The sequence below is a fragment of the Puma concolor genome, chromosome B1 (genome assembly GCF_028749965.1).
Source record: "Puma concolor isolate L17-30 chromosome B1, mPumCon1.1.hap2, whole genome shotgun sequence".
In the NCBI taxonomy this organism is placed as follows: domain Eukaryota; kingdom Metazoa; phylum Chordata; class Mammalia; order Carnivora; family Felidae; genus Puma; species Puma concolor.
In genome coordinates, this window is record NC_141670.1 from 200843228 (window position 1) to 200860439 (window position 17212).

A 17212-nucleotide genomic window follows, 5' to 3' on the forward strand; every position below is an offset into this window, starting at 1 on the left:
TGTCTCAAGGGGGTGGAGGATGAGGGACTGGGCCTGGGGCTAGGGGTGTAAGAGCGATAGGAGGCATCAAGTGGGCAGAGGGGCCGGGGATGCTACTAAACATCCTGAAATGCATGGAATTATCGTTAAAATGTAACAGTGCCATTGTTTGCGAAACCGGACTGGAGTGGGGCAATAGTGAGTCATTAAGGAAATTAACATCTCACCCCTTGAAAGGAGGAGGATTGTGGTCAGATCGGGAAGGAGCTCTGAAGAGGCAACAGGAATCCAGTCAGCAGATCGGACAAACAGCCTGGGGGCAGCTAGTGCTGAAAAAGCCACGGGACTTCACGGAAACTCTTGAGAGACCAGCCCTACCGGGGAGGTAGGACTGGCTGTCCAGCCAGCAGGAATCTCAAGGCCATCATGTGGCTCCAATTAGTTCCTAAGTGGCCGTGAGCTCAGAAGCTCTCCCCAAGGTCTGAGCCCAAGACCGGAGGTGGTGAGTAGCCGTCTTGTGTTTTGTGGCTGCAGCTCATGTTGTTGTTTTAAATATCGGGGGGGCGGGGGCCCAGTGGGCAGAGCGGGGGGCCAGAGTTCTGGGCTTCTCTCCCTACGGTGCGGACTGAAGTGTGCACACGGCGTCCCATCCTGAATTCTCAGGAACTGGGGTACGTGGCGGGGGGGAGCGGCTGGGCGTCATGTCCTGAACACAAGTCTGCATGTAGACAGCCCTCAAGGAGGTTTCTTAAAGTGTTCACGAAGATGTGGAAAAGGGTGAATTGGTGATAAATTAATGACACTTCAGTTCTGTCACCTGTAAAAGGAGGAAAGTAAGACGGCGAAGGTGGTCGCGTGAGGCCAGTGGGGTGATACAGTAGCATGACTGAGAAAGTCAAGCGTCCTTTAGAAAACCCCCGGGTGTGGGGCACCCGGGTGGCTCGGTTGGTTCAGCGTCAGGCTCTTGATTTCAGGTCAGGTCATGATCTCACAGTTGGTGGGTTTGAGCCCCTCGTCGGGCTCCGCACCTAACAGCGTAGAACCTGGGTGGGATTCTCTCTCCCTCTGTCTCCGTTCCAACCCCCACTTGTGCTCTCGCTCTCTCTCAAAATAAATAAATAAAAATAAATAGCACCCCCCCACACACACACAGATGCTACTCTCCTATGGGTTTTACACCCCAGAGCATGTTTCCAGGACAGCATTAAAAACAAACAAACAAAAAGTCACAGCAAAGCAGGGCCACACCGAGATGGAAGGCAACCAGCACACGTGACCGAGGGCAGCAGAAGCAGGTGGGACACACACGTCGGTGGTCGGCCACAGGGCACTTTAAGGGAAGGGGTCAGTGAACCGGGAGAAGAGGTCCTTGGGTCAGGAGTGCATGTGCACCCTCTTCAAACGTGTGAGTGTCTGTCCCGGGGAGCAGAGGTAGCCTTGATCCTCGCTGCCCTTAGATGCCAAACACAAAGCCCAGCGAGGGACAGACAGAGGCAGATTTCAGCGCACCTAGATATTCTGGGAGGGAATTGGGGTGAGCCGCGGGGTCCGTGGAAAGAGCACGCAGCCTTGACTCTGTTTTCTTTGGCAGGGTGGTGGGGACAAGTTATTTCAACTCTTTGAGACTCCATTTCAATATCCCTTAAACAGGAGCATTGTAATTCTTCCATAATACTAGCAATCATGGCAAAAAACATTCGTACTGTATCTTCTCTGTGCCCCGGGCCCTGTTCTCACCTCTTTCCGTGGAGTAACACACTTGCGACTCACGGCAGCTTGCGATACAGGTGCCACTATCATTGCTGTAGTCAACAGAGAGGAGGCTCAGAGAAGGGGAGTGGCCAGGGTCACAAGGCAAGTACGGGGTACAGTCGTCGTACAGGGTACGATCTCTGTAGGACAGGGGGTCTCTGCAGGACACAGCATGGAATGTGGCTCTCCTTGATCTCCCTCCACCTATCAGATGTCAACCAAACCACAGCGTGTATGATTATCAGCGTGCCGTGATGACACCGTGCTGTGCAGTTTCTGGATCAGAATTGAACAACCTCAGCAGTCTGAAGGTGCGGACAGAAGCCAGCGAGTTGGTGTAAAACGGAGATCGGCGGCAACGCCATTCTGCACTTACTCAGATTCAGTCACCCAGACTCTCACTGCACTGCTCGTACCGCTTCTGGAATGTTCCGGTCCATGCTGGGGGCTCCTCTGTTGAGAGGCATCCCAACAAGCTGATATCTACTTGGTGAACTGACGAGTGAGATCACGTCAAAACAGAGGATGTCTGTTGCATGGGAGGTCACCAGGGACAAATTCATAGATGACAGATTGCAACAGAGTATTTGTAATATCTGAAACTGACATGACCACGGGCACCTTTGGGGAGCAAACCCGTCTACACAGTCGAAAATCCATGTATGATTTTTGACTCCCTCCCCCCAGTTTAACTACTGATAGGCTACTGTTGACGGGAAGACCGATGGATTCATAAATAGCCCATATTTTACATGTTATATGTGTTTTATGCTATATTCTTACAACAAAGTAAGCTAGAGAAATGTTACTAAGAAATTCACAAGGAAGAGAAAATACCCAGCGCCATAGAAGTCCACTCGCACAGTTCAAACCTGTGTTGTTTAAGGGCCAGCTGTATACCCACAATGCACAAGGGACTTCTCTGGAAATTACCAAGAAAGACAGGAACGACTATGGAAATGGACTATGGAAACGACTATGGAAACGGAACGACTATGGCAAAGGATCTTGATGGGCAAATCACAGACGTGGAAAACAGGAAGCCTGACCAATGCTTTGAGAAGATGCCGCTGGGGCTAATTCCCAGAGGCTTGCCTGTGAAATCAGCGCACCCGTTAGGTCGTGCTGGGAGCACGGGGTTGACTCACTGCTGAGTCGAGGCCCTCGTGCGTGAGGCACAGGAAGGTCTAGCCGCTTGGGGCGATGCTTTCTCAGTGGGCGATGCTCAGTGTCGGTGGGGATGTGGGCTTGGGCACCCACCGCCCTGGAGGTGGGGAGGTGGCCGGGGCAAACTTTCTCTGGTTAAATGTACTGGGTGGCTCAGTCGGTTAAGCATCCAACTTCAGCTCAGCTCATGATCTCAAGGTTTGTGGGTTCGAGCCCCGCATCGGGCTCTGTGCTGTCAGCTCAGAGCCTGGAGCCTGCTTCAGATTCTGTGTCTCCCTCTCTCTCTTATTTATTTATTGAGAAAGGGAGATAATGCGAGCAGGGAGGGGCAGAGAGAGATTGAGAGAGAGAGAATCCCAGGCAGGCTCCACACTGTCAGTGCAGAGACCAACGCAGGGCTCGATCTCACAAACCATGAGATTATGACCTAAGCTGACACCAAGAGCCGGACGCTTAACCGACTGAGCCACCCAGGCGCCCCTGACTTTCTAGCATTCCGACTTCAGTTAAGATTCTTACCCAACCGTCCATGACGTTTTGCGGAATACAAATTCCTAGAAGAAAAATAACCAGTGGCATATATTAAGCCCAGTTGCCAAGCACGACACTAAGGATGTTACGTCTGTGTCAGGTAACCCTACAGCAACCCCACGAAGCAGGTAGGATGTTTATCATCTCCGCTTTACCGATGAAGGAACAGAAACCAGAGAGGTTGGGTAACTTTCCCAAGGTCACACAGCTGGACTATAAACCCAGGCTGAGTCCAGGCTCCACACTTCCGGGAAGCTGGACTTAGTCTGGGAGGCCGTGCAGAACCCCTAGCCTGGCGTGGCCCCTGCTCTTCTGGCTAACTTCATTCTGGATGGATCAGTGAACCACCCTGGGCCTTGGCTTCCTTGGTGTCTGCGGTGGATTGAGACGGCGTTCCCTCCCGCGGTTGTTATGAGGTATAACATCTGCAAGGTAGTCAACAGATGACTGTCATCAACGTGTCGTTGTTGTTGCACGGCTCACGTGTTCCCTCGAGGGGTCAGGGCCCAAGGTCCTGGAATGAGTGTGGGATGCTGTGTTCCACGCGTGGGTCCATTGGGGTGGCTAGAGGATCCCCAAGGAACGAATGTTGGAGGGAGGGTGGTGGCTGCATTTAAGAGGGAAGAAAAGGCTGGGGCGCCTGGGTGGGTCAGTCAGTGAAGCATCCGACTTCGGCTCAGGTCACGATCTCACGGTTCGTGGGTTCGAGCCGCGCGTCGGGCTCTGGGCTGACAGCTCGGAGCCTGGAGCCTGCCTCGGATTCCGTGTCTCCCCCTCTCTCTGACCCTCCCCTGCTTGTGCTCTGTTTCTCTCTCAAATAAATAAGCGTTAAAAAAACAAAACAAAACTAAGAGGGAAGAAGAGGAGGGCTGAGACTCTGGGCCCTGGCAAGGAGACCGGGTGAGTTCAGCTGATTGACGTGGGCCCAGAAAGTCCAGTCAGGGCCCTCGCCGGGAAAGACATGTGAGGCTCTGGATGCTTGAACAGGGGAGGGAAAGACATCGGGGAGAGGCAGCCCCCAGGCTTTGGCACCGACAGATCTGACTTAGAGTCTCACTTCATCTCAGCCCGCGTCTGACCTCGACACCGTCCTCAGGCTTTCCTTGCTCAGACACGGGCTCTGGATGGTGCCCTTGCAGAGTGCTTGGGGACTGGGTGACATGAGCTCAGGCATACAGGGTGCCTGGCAGGTGGCCGTCACCACCCCGCCTTCCCTGCACGTCGAGGGCCAGGGACGTAGGGGCCTGAGCGCAGCTGGCCTTGGCCCCGGGCTTCCCTCATGACCGCAGACAAAGGGTCCAATTCGCCTTCTTGGGTTTCCTGCTTTCTTCTTTACAAAAACAGGAAGGAACACTGCTGCTGTCCCTTATCAAATCCCCCACATGGGTTTCAGTCAATGCAGCCATTTCTTACAAGAAAGATGTAGTTTGTTTTTGTTTTTGTTTTTTTAATCTTGACTCTTAGAAGATCAAAATGGCTTTTTTTTTTTTTTTTATATATTTTTTTTTTTTTTCAACGTTTATTTATTTTTGGGACAGAGAGAGACAGAGCATGAACGGGGGAGGGGCAGAGAGAGAGGGAGACACAGAATCGGAAACAGGCTCCAGGCTCTGAGCCATCAGCCCAGAGCCTGACGCGGGGCTCGAACTCACGGACCGCGAGATCGTGACCTGGCTGAAGTCGGACGCTTAACCGACTGCGCCACCCAGGCGCCCCCAAAATGGCTTTTTTAATGAAATGTTAAAAGTCAGAACTGGGAGAAAATAGCACCAGACAAAAGAGGGGAAGCCTCTAAAATTTGATTTCTTTCCCTGTGTTCCTGTCTTGCTCTCCCACCAAAACCCAGCGGAAGAACGGACCCACGTTATGACTGACCTTGCAAATGGAGTCCCAGCTCTCGGGAGCCCTTGCAGCCTCCTGGGTCTCTCGGGAGCCCTTGCAGCCTGGCCCCAGGAAGTAGCTCGTCTTTGATTTTTATGCACGTGCATTTAAATACGGGGAGACAGGAGAAGGAAAAGAGGTAATCATGAAGCATTGTGGGAGGTAAGCATTGGGACCGGAGAGGTTGTCAGACATTAATCGGACGGGCTGATGGGGTGGGTTCCCCTGCATCCTTCCCGGGCTTCCGAGTGGACAATTTTCACGGGAGGAATCAGGATATAATTTCCTGGCTGAGGACCTTGGCTCTGCTCTCAGTGCTGCTCCAACCTCCGGATGAAATTGCCCTGCCGGTGATTTCCAGGCAGCGGATGGGAGCAGACCCAGGCAAGAATTTCGTCTCAATGTGGGGTCCTCGCCTGGCAGATTGCCTGTCCTTCCTCTGCCCTCTGGCGCCGCACTTACCACGACTGTGTTTGACTTCACGAACTGGTGTTTTGGAAACGTGGGTATAAGTGCTTGATTCTCACGGTGTGGACTGGTGCTGTCCGTACCTAAGTGCTGCGCACGAACGCACTCCAGTCATAATAGTCCAGCTGGCCGTTAATGCGCCTTTAGCGCTAAGTCAATGAGCTTTTGTTGGGCCCTTTCTATGAGTCAGCCACCACGCTGACTGTTGGGGGTACGCTGACAGGGACAGACACACAGTCCCCGCTTGGGGGAGATAGCAAACATCAGGCGACAGACAGAATGATCGTAAAGGGTGACAGACACCCGGAAGGACGCAAACCAGGGGCTGGATGGAGAGAAAGACGGCATGGTGGCAGCGAAGGGGGTCCTCCCAGTGCGGGGGGAAGCTGGCGGTGACCCCACAGGAGAGGTAGCTGAGAACGGTGGCAGCCAGGGGAGAGGAGAGGTGGAGGTGAGAGACAGGTTGGATCTAGAACCAGTGCGTGTTGCTGATGCACGGTGAGGTCGATGCCTCACCAAGGTTTCTAGCTACCCAAGGGAGTTGGGAGAACTGCATGCTGAGACGGGGCCACCGGGGGGCCCAGAATGGGGGAACGTTTAGGAGAGAAACTCAAGAGTCTGTGAGTCACCCAGGCGACGATGTCCAGTGCGTAGCTGGACGTGTGGGTCTGGAGCTGTCAGCCTACAGGGGCCTCGACCTTCGAGGTGCATGTGATCTGGTGGGGATCAGTGTTTGTAATGAACTGTAGCATGCACGACAAAGCCAAGACTTCCATTAGGCAGAAAACAGGGACATTAGGCGAACAGAGGGACACCCGCCAACCCTGTAGGGGGGGTGGGTAGTGTAAGGAAAGGACACTTGGACGGAGTCGTGAAGGATGAGTACATGGAGAAGGCATTTAGGTGGAGGGACAGCCTGGGAAAAGACTCATAATATCTAGAGAACGGTGAGGAAGTGCCTGGTGCCGCGTGGGTGGGCAGCCAGGAAACAGGACGCTGGAGAGTTATACAAGGGCCACCTGCCAGACAGCCTCTTAAGCCATGCTGTGTGCCCCGACCTTGGGCCACAAAGTAGATGACCAGACGCACCACCTGAAGTCCTGGCAATGGACGCTGTCCTCCAGTCATTATCTTTCCGGCCCCCTCGGAGTGGCTGCAGGTCAGCTGTAGACCATTTGGGCTTGCCCCCGGGCCAAGCTGATGCACCCGCGAGCCGAGCTCAGATTACTCTCTCGCTCTGTCAGCTGGCGCTATGGGCTGAATGCTCGTGTCCCCCTGTTGAAGTTCTGCCCCCGCTGCAACAGTATCTGGAGACAAAGTCTTCAGGAGAGTAATTATGGTTAAATAAGGTCAGAAGGGGTGGGGAGGGGCTCTGATCTGATAGGACCAGTGTCCTTAAAGCAGAGACACCATGGAAGTGGTCCTTTCTCTCTCTCTCTCTCTCTCTCTCTCTCTGTGCTTCTGTGCTATGTGAGGACACTATAAGAAGGTGGCCATCTGCCAGCCAGGAGGAGAGCTCTCACGAGAACCCGACCCTGCTGGAACCTTGATCTTGGACTCTCCAGCCTCCAGAGCTGTGAGAAGGCAAATTCCTGTGGTTTGTGTCACTCATTTATGGTATCGTTGGCCAAAGGTGTCTGCTGCAGGAGAAGCATCAGCTGAGGGAGAAGCATCAGTGCCATAGAGGCAGATGACCTGGGGCCTGGGGCACCTGTTCATGCAGTTTGCAGGGCTCTCTGGACCTTCAACCCCCTATGTTCCACTTCCCAGGGCCTACCCGATCCTAGCAAATGTCAAGGTCATGAGTGGCCACATGCTCAGATGGCGTGGCATCCTCAGATACAGTTTCTACTAAGGCCCAGCAGCATGCCGGGAGCTGTTTTCAAACAGTGCCCAGTCCTCTGCTGTGGATGGCACAGTCTTGCTCTAGACTCTTGGGGGTCTGCACCGTGCCTCTCCCGGTGGGGCCTGCAGGGTCTCCATCTGACATCTTTCCCCACAGATGCCTGTGGTTCTGCGGGATCTACTGGGCTGGACAGCACAGGGGCGAGGCTGCTTATGCCTCTTCCCGGACCCGTACACGGGCTTTGCCTACCTTGGGGTCCCACGCAAACCTTCCACATCTGACACATAGGTGGAAATCATATCCCCAGTTGTGCAACGTGTGCCTCTCAAACCTGGAGAGGTTGAATGTCTTTCCCAGGCGTAGGGGATAGACGTGCAAGACTCTGTCCTTTACCCGAGAGAGGATTTTCCAGCATGGTCTCCACCAGTGGACCCCAAAGAGCTTCACTGATGTGACCCTTGGCCCTTTGGGCTCTAGGCCTTTGGGATCTTGTCTGGTTTACCTCCCTCCCACCTTCCAGAATGAATATGCTTTGCCAAAGCACACAGAATTAGTACTTCATGCTTTTCAAGGGCACTTAACACAATGCCATCAACATGGCAAACCACTGCCATGTCCAGTAGGATGTCCAGATGGCCTAGGTCCCTTTGCGCTGCCGTCACAACAACAGAAGAATGAGTAGAGCCCTAGAAGAAGGCCATACGTGGGTACCATCTTGTCCCATGTGGATGTAAACTGCTTCTGATCGTTCTCTCTCATCAGTGTAGAAAAAGATCTAGTTGCCCATGAATAGCTGCATTCAGCGTACTCAAAAGCATCCACACTAGAAGACTCACCATATCAGTCAGTAACTACAGCTGGGCATCTACTACTGGGTTAAGTTCCCAAAGTTCCAGGGTCTTTTGCTCTGACCCGTAGAGTTCTGGTAGGGTCAGCCTGGTGAATCACGTGGGGATATCACAGGGACCACTACTCCTGGATGCCTCAATACTCTGAGGGGGGCGCTGACCTCTGCAAATAATAATCTAACACATTTTGTAAACAATGTAATATTGTTTCTCATTTACTATCTTGGCACGGGGTGGAAGTTCTCGGGCTTTCTTAGGCAATATCTCTCACTCTGCAGGTCAAGAAACCAATGTGAGAGTTCTTTTCCAGGGTCTTAGCATGTCTTTCCTAAACACATTCAGGACCCAGGGAAAAGACTGCGGGGTGGGTTTGGTGACTCAGTGTACCCACTATATGACATACCTGGGCCGGAACGATACTGACTACTTGATTCCTGTATAGCTGATTCTAATGGGGGGCTGTGACCATTAGAATAGCAGTGCCAGCCCAGAGCCTGTATCCAATGCCTGATGGCTAATTTGCCCCAGTGTATGGTTACTTGAGTATATGGCCGCAGAGTCTTTGGGGGATTAAATGGGGGAATCCCTACCATATCCACCTGCCGTCCCACCTGAATTCAAGGGAACCTGCTCTTTGTACCCTTGTATCAGATAGTCGTTGGCTGAGTCTGGGGGCCACCAGAACCATCTGCTGAGAGCAAGGGGCGGACGGGGAGGTTACGGGACCAAGGCAAGTAAAGGAGGCTTGACAAACACTATGGAGAATGAGGTGCTGGGAGCACCGCCCCTGTTTGAGCATGGCGCCCTGCCCTAGGGACTGAATCCACGGGCCGGCTAGCCCATCCGTAGGGCAGAAGAGAAAGTGGAGACTTAGCCACCCAGGCTTGGGGTTCTGCCAGAAAACGGTGAAGGCAGACAGGGAGAAGTATTGTTTAGGACACTGGTATGGGACGTTGAGTTCAAATCTCAAGTCTGACTCAGACGAGGACACTATAGAACGGGGAAGGCTGCCGGACCTGGAAGAAGCTGGTGACCATGGACTACGACAGTCAGAAATTTAGCAAGATGAACGCGTACTGGATTCGCGTCCTAGGGCTGCCACAACTCTCACCATCCTGGGTCCAACCCTCCACCTGTAAGGCTCACCTCCCTTGTCTCTGCCCACTCTTGGCCCCACCGGATTCTGCCTTTACTTGAAATGTTAACACGTCATCAGCATGGACTTCTTTGGCATTCATGTGGACTTTTAAAAAATGTTGCATTAGATATTTATCTTGATGATTGAGGGTTTTGGTGCCTCCGGAGGTTTTGCTGCCGACACGAATGCCTCACCTACCTCACCCTAGCCCCAGCTCTGAGAGAAGGGGCAGCTAGAAAAGTAGAGGAAACACAAGAACACAGGATCTTGGAAGCCAAGGAAAGAAGGTTTATCAAGAAGCTGATACAACAGGATGAGGGTCAACATCACGTGAAACAAATCAAGCTGGACATAGAAAGTCATGAATTATAGAATCTCATTTCTATGAGCTGTTTGTAATATCGAAAAAGGGAAAACAAACATACCTGACCGACTGGCTAAATGACATGTGGTCACCGCAAAACTAGAAGCTAAAACAGCCATTGAAAATGATGCTGGGGATGCCTGGGTGGCTCAGTCGGTTAAGCATCCAACTCTCGATTTTGGCTCAGGTCATGATCTCACAGTCATGAGATCGAGCCCCGCATTGGGCTCTGTGTTGAGTGTGGAGCCGGCTTGGGATTCTCTCTCTCCCTCTCCCTCTGCCCCTCCCTACAACCCCCCTCAAAACACAATGATGTTAATGAAGAGAAATCTTCTGGAATGTCAACTGGAAAAAGCGGGATGGGAAAGTATAAACAGAGTAGCAACAACTGTTTAGAATTCTATGCAAAATAGTTACATACACGAAGAAAAGAGGGCATCCTGTATGATTCCACTTCCATAAAACTCTTAAAAATGCAAACTAATCCGCAGGGACAGAAAGCCGATCAGTGGCCGCGGGGTGGAAGGATCACAAAGAGGCACCGGGCAAGCTGATACGTATGCCCACTATTTTAATGGGGTGATGGGTTCACAGATGTGTCAACATGTGTCAACGCTAACTAAACAGGTACACTTAAAAATATGGCAACACAGTTAAGTATCACATTCTCCGTTAGGTGATGATGAAGACGTTAGGACTCAGACTTCAGGAACCTTGTACAGAGTCATGCAATTTGCAGAGGAGGAATCCAGACTTTACTCGCCCTCGTGTCTGTGCTCGTATCTGTTATGCTATCTCTTGGGATAATAACAGTAAACCCAGGGTGCCTGGGTGGCTGTCGGGTGAGCGGCCAACTCTTGATTTTGGCGCAGGTCATGATCTCACGGTTCGTCAATCGGAGCCCCACGTCGGGCTTGGTGCAGTGCGGAGGCTGCCCAGGATTCTCTCTCTCTGCCCCTCCCGCCCCACTCTCAAAATAAATACATAAATATTTTTTAAAAAAGCAAAACAGTAAATGCCTCTCACCACCGGCTGTAAGGGATGCACAGATCCTTGGCAAGGCTCATTCTGGCCACCCCAGACAGTCTCCTGGGATAACACTATCGATGAACGCTGGCTGTTGCTAGAGCTCATAACCCAATCCTTTCCACTGAAAGCCAGCAAAGAAGACTCGGTCCCTTAGAGATGGAGAAAGGATTTGGCCATTCAGGGCTTCTCGATGTACATATTTTAGGAATGCTAAACCGCCACGGGTACCTGGCCTCTGCAGAGCCAAGTGTGGGAATATCTGGTCCAGAAGCTTGTCCTAAATGAAATCTCTGCGCATTTGCAGAATCGCCCCTTTTCTGCTCTCATCACTGCCTCCCTTGTGATTAAAAGTGCCCATCAGTAAAGGATGACACTGCCATCATCATTCCCTCCCCGAGTCACTGGGCTCAGTAAGGCCTCGGTGCTGGCAGCGCCCGGTGCAGAGCCCTAGGGCCGGATGCAGGAGTCGTTAATTCCTAAATTGGCCGCGTTGGACCAATCCAGGAAGCAGGTGACACTTGGATCAGGTGGGGGTGACCAGGCAGAGAAGGCAGAGGAAGTGGGCGGGTGCACACAGGCCGGGTGGTGTCATACACTCACCTCACAGAATCGAGTCAGTGGTGAGGGCCAGCAGGTGGCCTCTCATTCAGCAACCCCGATGCCCGGGTCCCGCTGCAAGCCTGTATCTGGGCTCAGCGGGGAAAGGCTGTCGCGTTCATTAACGACGTCTGCCATGGCAGTGGGAGGGGAGAGTGACGGTTCAAAAACCCTGCATTTGCTGCTTCTTGGTCAATAAAGGCTAGAACTGGATGAGGAGGCCAGGCGGTGGAGGCTTGCATGGTCTGCTGAAGAATTTGGGCTTTTGGTGGATACCAGAGATTTTAAACTTAGCTTCCCCATTTTTATTTATTTTTTTATTTGTTCATTAAAATTTTTTTTTAATGTTTGCTTTTGAGAGAGAGAGAAAGAGACAGAGCACGAGCAGGGGAGGGGCAAAGAGAGAGGGAGACACGGAATCCGCAGCAGGCTCCAGGCTCCGAGCTGTCACCACAGAGCCCGACGCGGGGCTCGAACCCACGAAGCGTGAGATCATGACCTGAGCCGAAGTTGGACGTTTAACCGAATGAGCCACCGAGGTGCCCCTAATATATATTTTTTGAAGTTGATTTTTATTTATTTTGAGAGAGAGAGAGAGAGAGCGGGAGAGGGGCAGAGAGAGAGAGGGGGACAGAGTTCCAAGCAGGCTCTGCGGTCAGTGCAGAGCCTGACGCGGGGCTTGAACTCACGAACCGTGAGATCATGACCTGAGCCCAAATCAAGAATCGGATGCTGAGCCACCCAGACGCCCCTAGCTTAGCTTCTCTATTCTTAAAACAGAAAGTACCATATCCAGAAGATTTCAGGGTAGATACTGAGGATTTCTTGGAAAAGGCAAGACTCAGGTTGAATTTAGAGAGAGGACTGTGGTCCAGAGAAGCAGAGGGGTGGAAAGAGCGTGTTCTGGAGGGACAGGGTGTCCGCTGGGACGCGGTCGGAGACGGAAGGAGACTGTCGCGGCCAGGTAGACACGGGGCTCTGGCAAAGCCGGCTTGGTGTGGTGCACTGGGGCTGGCGGACGGGGTGACGGGTTACAACCACACACCCGCCTTACTCACCTCATCGCTGCAAGACAAACAACCTTGGAATTTTCCAGGCATTTCGTGCAACGCAAGAGGCTCCAATCAGGTGCAATTAGCCACAAAGGGCGGCAGTTGGCTTTTCACAGAGCATTGGACAAAAGGAGGAGATTGAGTTGGGTGTTCATCTCTGGCACTCGAAGATGATAAAGGAATATGTGTCACCAGGAAGTGGGGGTGGGGTGTAGGGGGGGTGGTGAGCCTTCCTCACCTGCTCCCCAGTGGCTGCCTCTGCATTTTAGTTCACTGCAGTGCTTGTCCTGCTCAGGGAGGTTCGAATTTTTCCTTCCCAAAAAGGGAATCGGGGCTCGGCGTGCTTATGTAACTTGCCCAGCGTCACGGGGCTAAGTCATCAGAATTGGAACCGCACCCCCATGCCCGTGTGTCTGAAGACAAAGTCCCTGGGCTGCCCACCCTTCCCGGAGCATTTGAAGGAGGATAGTGGGGTTGCTTCAGCACAGGCTGAGGGCACGGGGCAAACGGTGACCCAGCGAGGCCCGGCCTTCCCCGTGTGCCAGGCCACCCTCGGAACCGCCGTGCGAGTGGGTCACTACTCCTGGCCTCACCCTGGTCTAAACCTCCATCATCCCTCGTGTGGACCAGCCTGGGTCTTCCTGGGGCCACTTCATCGCCGTCCTCCCGCCTCCCCCCCAGTGCTGACACCCCAGGCCTGCCTGCCCTGCCGACCTCATCGTCCCCCACAACCCCTGCCCAAGTTTGGAGACCTTCAGCCCTTCCCACTGCTCTTAGGATTCAACTCCACTTGCCTAACGTCGTCTATTAAGGCAGGCCTGGCCCAGCCCCACGGTCGGTCCCTCAAACCCTCTCCCCCACCCCATCCACGCATGTCAGACTAACACTCCTCAGCTTAGGTCAGCATCTCCTGCCGTGGCCTCTCCTACCACCTTACACCACTTTCTAGAATTTTCCATAATCGCACCTGAACATCTATTCAAGCGTGTGCGTGTTTAATGTCTGATTCCCCAGGATGTGTAAGGGCCAGGAAGGCAGGCCCCTTTTCTGCCTGGTTCGGTTCTGGGCCCATAGAGGGGGCCTGACACAGAGTGGAGGCTCACTTACGTCAGTCCGTACCATTGAATGAATGAGCGAGTGAATAAACGAATGCATGAGTGGGTGACCCTCAAACAGCACGGCTGCACGCCTCCTCTCCAAGACCCTGCTCTACCTCTGTTGAGGTATGCTGGAACATTCTCTGTCTGTGACCGTCCCCCACCCCCATCCACGGTGCATCCTAGGGGATAGGAACGAAGCCTTATTCATCTGAGTATCCACGGCTCTCAGAATGGAGAGTGAAGTCGGCCTCAGGGTATCTGGTATTTTCCTCCCCCAGTTCTGGAAGCAGCCACGGCGCTCTGACTCATCTGTGTCTTTATTTCTAAAATGAAGTCCTGTAACATGACTCCCCTGATCCCTTAATTACTAGGGCTGATATTCTAGGCTTTCAAAACCAGAAGGATTCACTGTTTCCTTTAGACATGAGATCATTTTGGCAGTCCCTGTTAGGGTCCTACTGTGCCCGTCACCAGAGGCTTTGGAACCCCTCTGAGAGTCGACCTCCAAAACGCAGCTGTCTTGGGCCACCCCGGGAGCAGAGAGGCCTCCGCATTTGCTTTGGAAGATCCACAACGGCATCTCATTGGTCATTGGTCCTTAGTTGGTCAGGAAATCTGAAGCTAATTAGATTAGGCTCAGCAAACAAGGCAGCCTGTTTGCAAACTGCTTTCTTTTTATTTAAAAAAATTTTTTTTACATCTTATTTATTTTTGAGAGAGAGAGAGAGAGCGCTAGCACAAGAAGGGGAGAGGCAGAGAGAGAGGGAGACACAGAATCCGAAGCAGGCTCCAGACTCTGAGCTGTCAGCACAGAGCTCGATGCAGGGCTCGAACCCACGAACCCTGAGATCATGACCCGAGCCAAAGTCGGATGCTCAACCGACTGAGCCACCCAGGCGCCCCTTGCAAACTGCTTTCTTGCAATTAGGCTTTGCCAGGAAAGGCAAGGTCATGCGCTGACCTATTAGCCACACAAGTGATTGAATGACGACAGATCTGATCTTCCTAATGCTGATTAAAAACTTGGCTTCTCAAATAGAGATGGAATTTTATTCCTTCTTTTCTAATCTTACAAGAAACCAGAAGGAGCTAACGGCACGGGTGAGCATGGTGAAGATAGATTGGATGGGGGGTGCTCACGCACACACACTTGACCCCAATGCCCAGCCTTTGGAAAGCCTCTTCCTCAGCTGCTGTCACAAACCAGTGCACATCTAGAGTCCCGACACCCCTCAGTCCAACGTCGCTGGGAGGCAGGTGGCTCACTTCTCTGCCCCAGACACAGCAGAGAAAGTGTGATGTTCCAATCCAGCCGCTGAACTAACTTCCCAGCAGTGGAAGAGTCGGGATTTGGGGTCCTGTAAGCCTCAGTTTCCAAATCTGTAAAATAGGGATGATAATGGCCTCCCGCAGCGAGTTGCTGTGGAGATCACGAGGTCACTCACATGATGGGGCCCAGGGGGGCCTAGTTCATGCGGGATGCTCAGTGAGAAGAATTCTGTCTTTCTTTGGACGTGGACCCAAAAGACCAGAAGGGCCTTTACATCTAGTCCAGGGTTGCTCAAAGCACGGAACTCAGGGTCCTTCTTGGTTGCCTGCTCGAGCATGCTTTTATTTACGTGTTTATGCCTATATTTTCATGCCTATTAGGTTGCTTGCCTATCATTGCTTCAGGCGGTGGTCCTCAACCATAACCACACCTTCCAATTGCCCGGGGAGCCTTTAAAATGCTCCAGCCCACAGAGGGGCGTGGCTTTGAAATTTTATACAACTTCCTGCGAGCACCATTAGCGTGAACAGCCAGGATGAGAACGACTGGCTTAGGGCAAAACTGGGTAAAAACTAGAAATAACTCAAAAGTAACATAGCATCAAGGCGCCAAGCTAAGGCTGAAGTCTGGGAAACACGAATCAGCCAATGGTTTGTTTGAAGGCCACGTATTGGGATCATCTGCGGATGGAGGGGTTGGGGGCGGGCAGTGGTGCTTGTGAAGTTTCAGATGCCTTGTCCCCTGCCAGGTCCGTTAAGTCAGAATCGCGAGGTGTGGACCTGGAAGATCCGTGTTCCCGTCAGTCTGCCTGGCCCTGGTTCTCTGGAGGGCATTTGGGAGCTACTCATTTTGTGAAGGTCAAGGCCCCGCTCAGGAGGAAGGGAGGCAGGGCGTGGTCTGCCCAACAGTGGAGAGAAAGGGACGCTGACCAGCCAATGTCAGTTAGTCACACTGCCAACTGTAGGGTTGAGCCTACATTCACTGCAGGCAGCCAGGGCACCGAGGCTGCGATTCTGGGTGCACTGCGGGGTTCTTTGGGGAAGGAGGGGTGGTGAGGCTTCTCTGAGTATGTCCAACCAGGTCCCTAGGACTTGAAGGAGACAGAGAGTGGTAGGTCCAGGAGGGTCCGTATGGCAGGAGTGTTTCCTGGGTGGTAACTTGCGGGTAAGCTTCGTGTTCAGACGGGTAGCGGGATGGTGAGTCACTCCCTGTCTAGAACCTCCAATATTTGCTGCCCAGAAGGCACAGGTGGATCATCTGGAGAATTCCATACCTACTCATCCTGCTCTTCCTGCAGCCTGGTCACAGTACTCGCTGGGAGACTGTGGAGAGACCCAAGAGGAACGAAACCCCTGCGTGCTGAGCAACCCCCCCCCCCACCCCCGCGAGGGTCTACACCAAAGGCCGCGGCCGAGCCACTTAGCCTCTGAGTCTCAGTGTATGCATCTCGAAAACGGGTTCTCACAGGATGGTCGGGGGGGATGGGATGCAAGAGTGTATCTCGGCCCCGGCCCAGGATAGGCTCCTGATAATAACACGTGGTTGCCTGTCATAGGACAAACCTGGAGCATCCTGATGTCCACCTTTGCTTCTGCACTGAGCTCTGGCTTGGCTGCGGAGCCCAGCTAACTCATTTCAGGGGCTCTCTCTAATGCCTTTGAAGTGACCCTTTCAGAGGCGCCTAGGTGGCTCAGTCGCTTAAACGTCCAACTTTGGCTCAGGTCACGATCCCGCGCTTCATGGGTTCGAGCCCCGTGTCGGGCTCTGTGCTGACGGCTCAGAGCCTGGAGCCCGCTTCGGATTCTGTGTCTCCCTCTCTCTGCCCCTCCCCTGCTTGCACTCTGTCGCTCGGTGTCTCAAAAATAAATAAATATTTAAAACATTAAAAAAAAAAAAAAAGATGTTTTGTAAACAATGACCCTTTCCGTTCAACTCCGTTCAAGATACTCTGACTTGAGAGCTCTCCAGGAAGTGGTAGCCTCTCGTGGCTGGAAGGAAGCCAGCTGGGGGGGGTGAGGTTGAAGCCTGTAAGAGGGACAGGGGGGGGTCCCCTGTTCCTTTGAGCATCCCTGCTCCGAGTCTGGTCCAGTAGAACCCCACCGGGCAGGGATGGTGGCAGCTCTTGACTTTATTCCAGCCTTCCAGCCTGGCGGGGGGACACTTGCCAAGGCTCATTCACAGGCTCTCGCT

General features: G+C 52.9%; 1 protein-coding gene across 1 annotated transcript in view; it reads left to right on the plus strand.

Moving 5' to 3' along the window:
• Positions 1 to 241: 241 nt before the first annotated feature.
• The window catches only part of SLC2A9 (solute carrier family 2 member 9), a 262594-nt gene continuing 245623 nt past the window's right edge, over positions 242 to 17212 (plus strand). Inside the window, exon 1 of the mRNA XM_025921820.2 lies at positions 242 to 481. The gene's annotated coding sequence lies outside the window, so the exon portion shown is untranslated. The remainder of the gene's footprint in view (positions 482 to 17212) is intronic.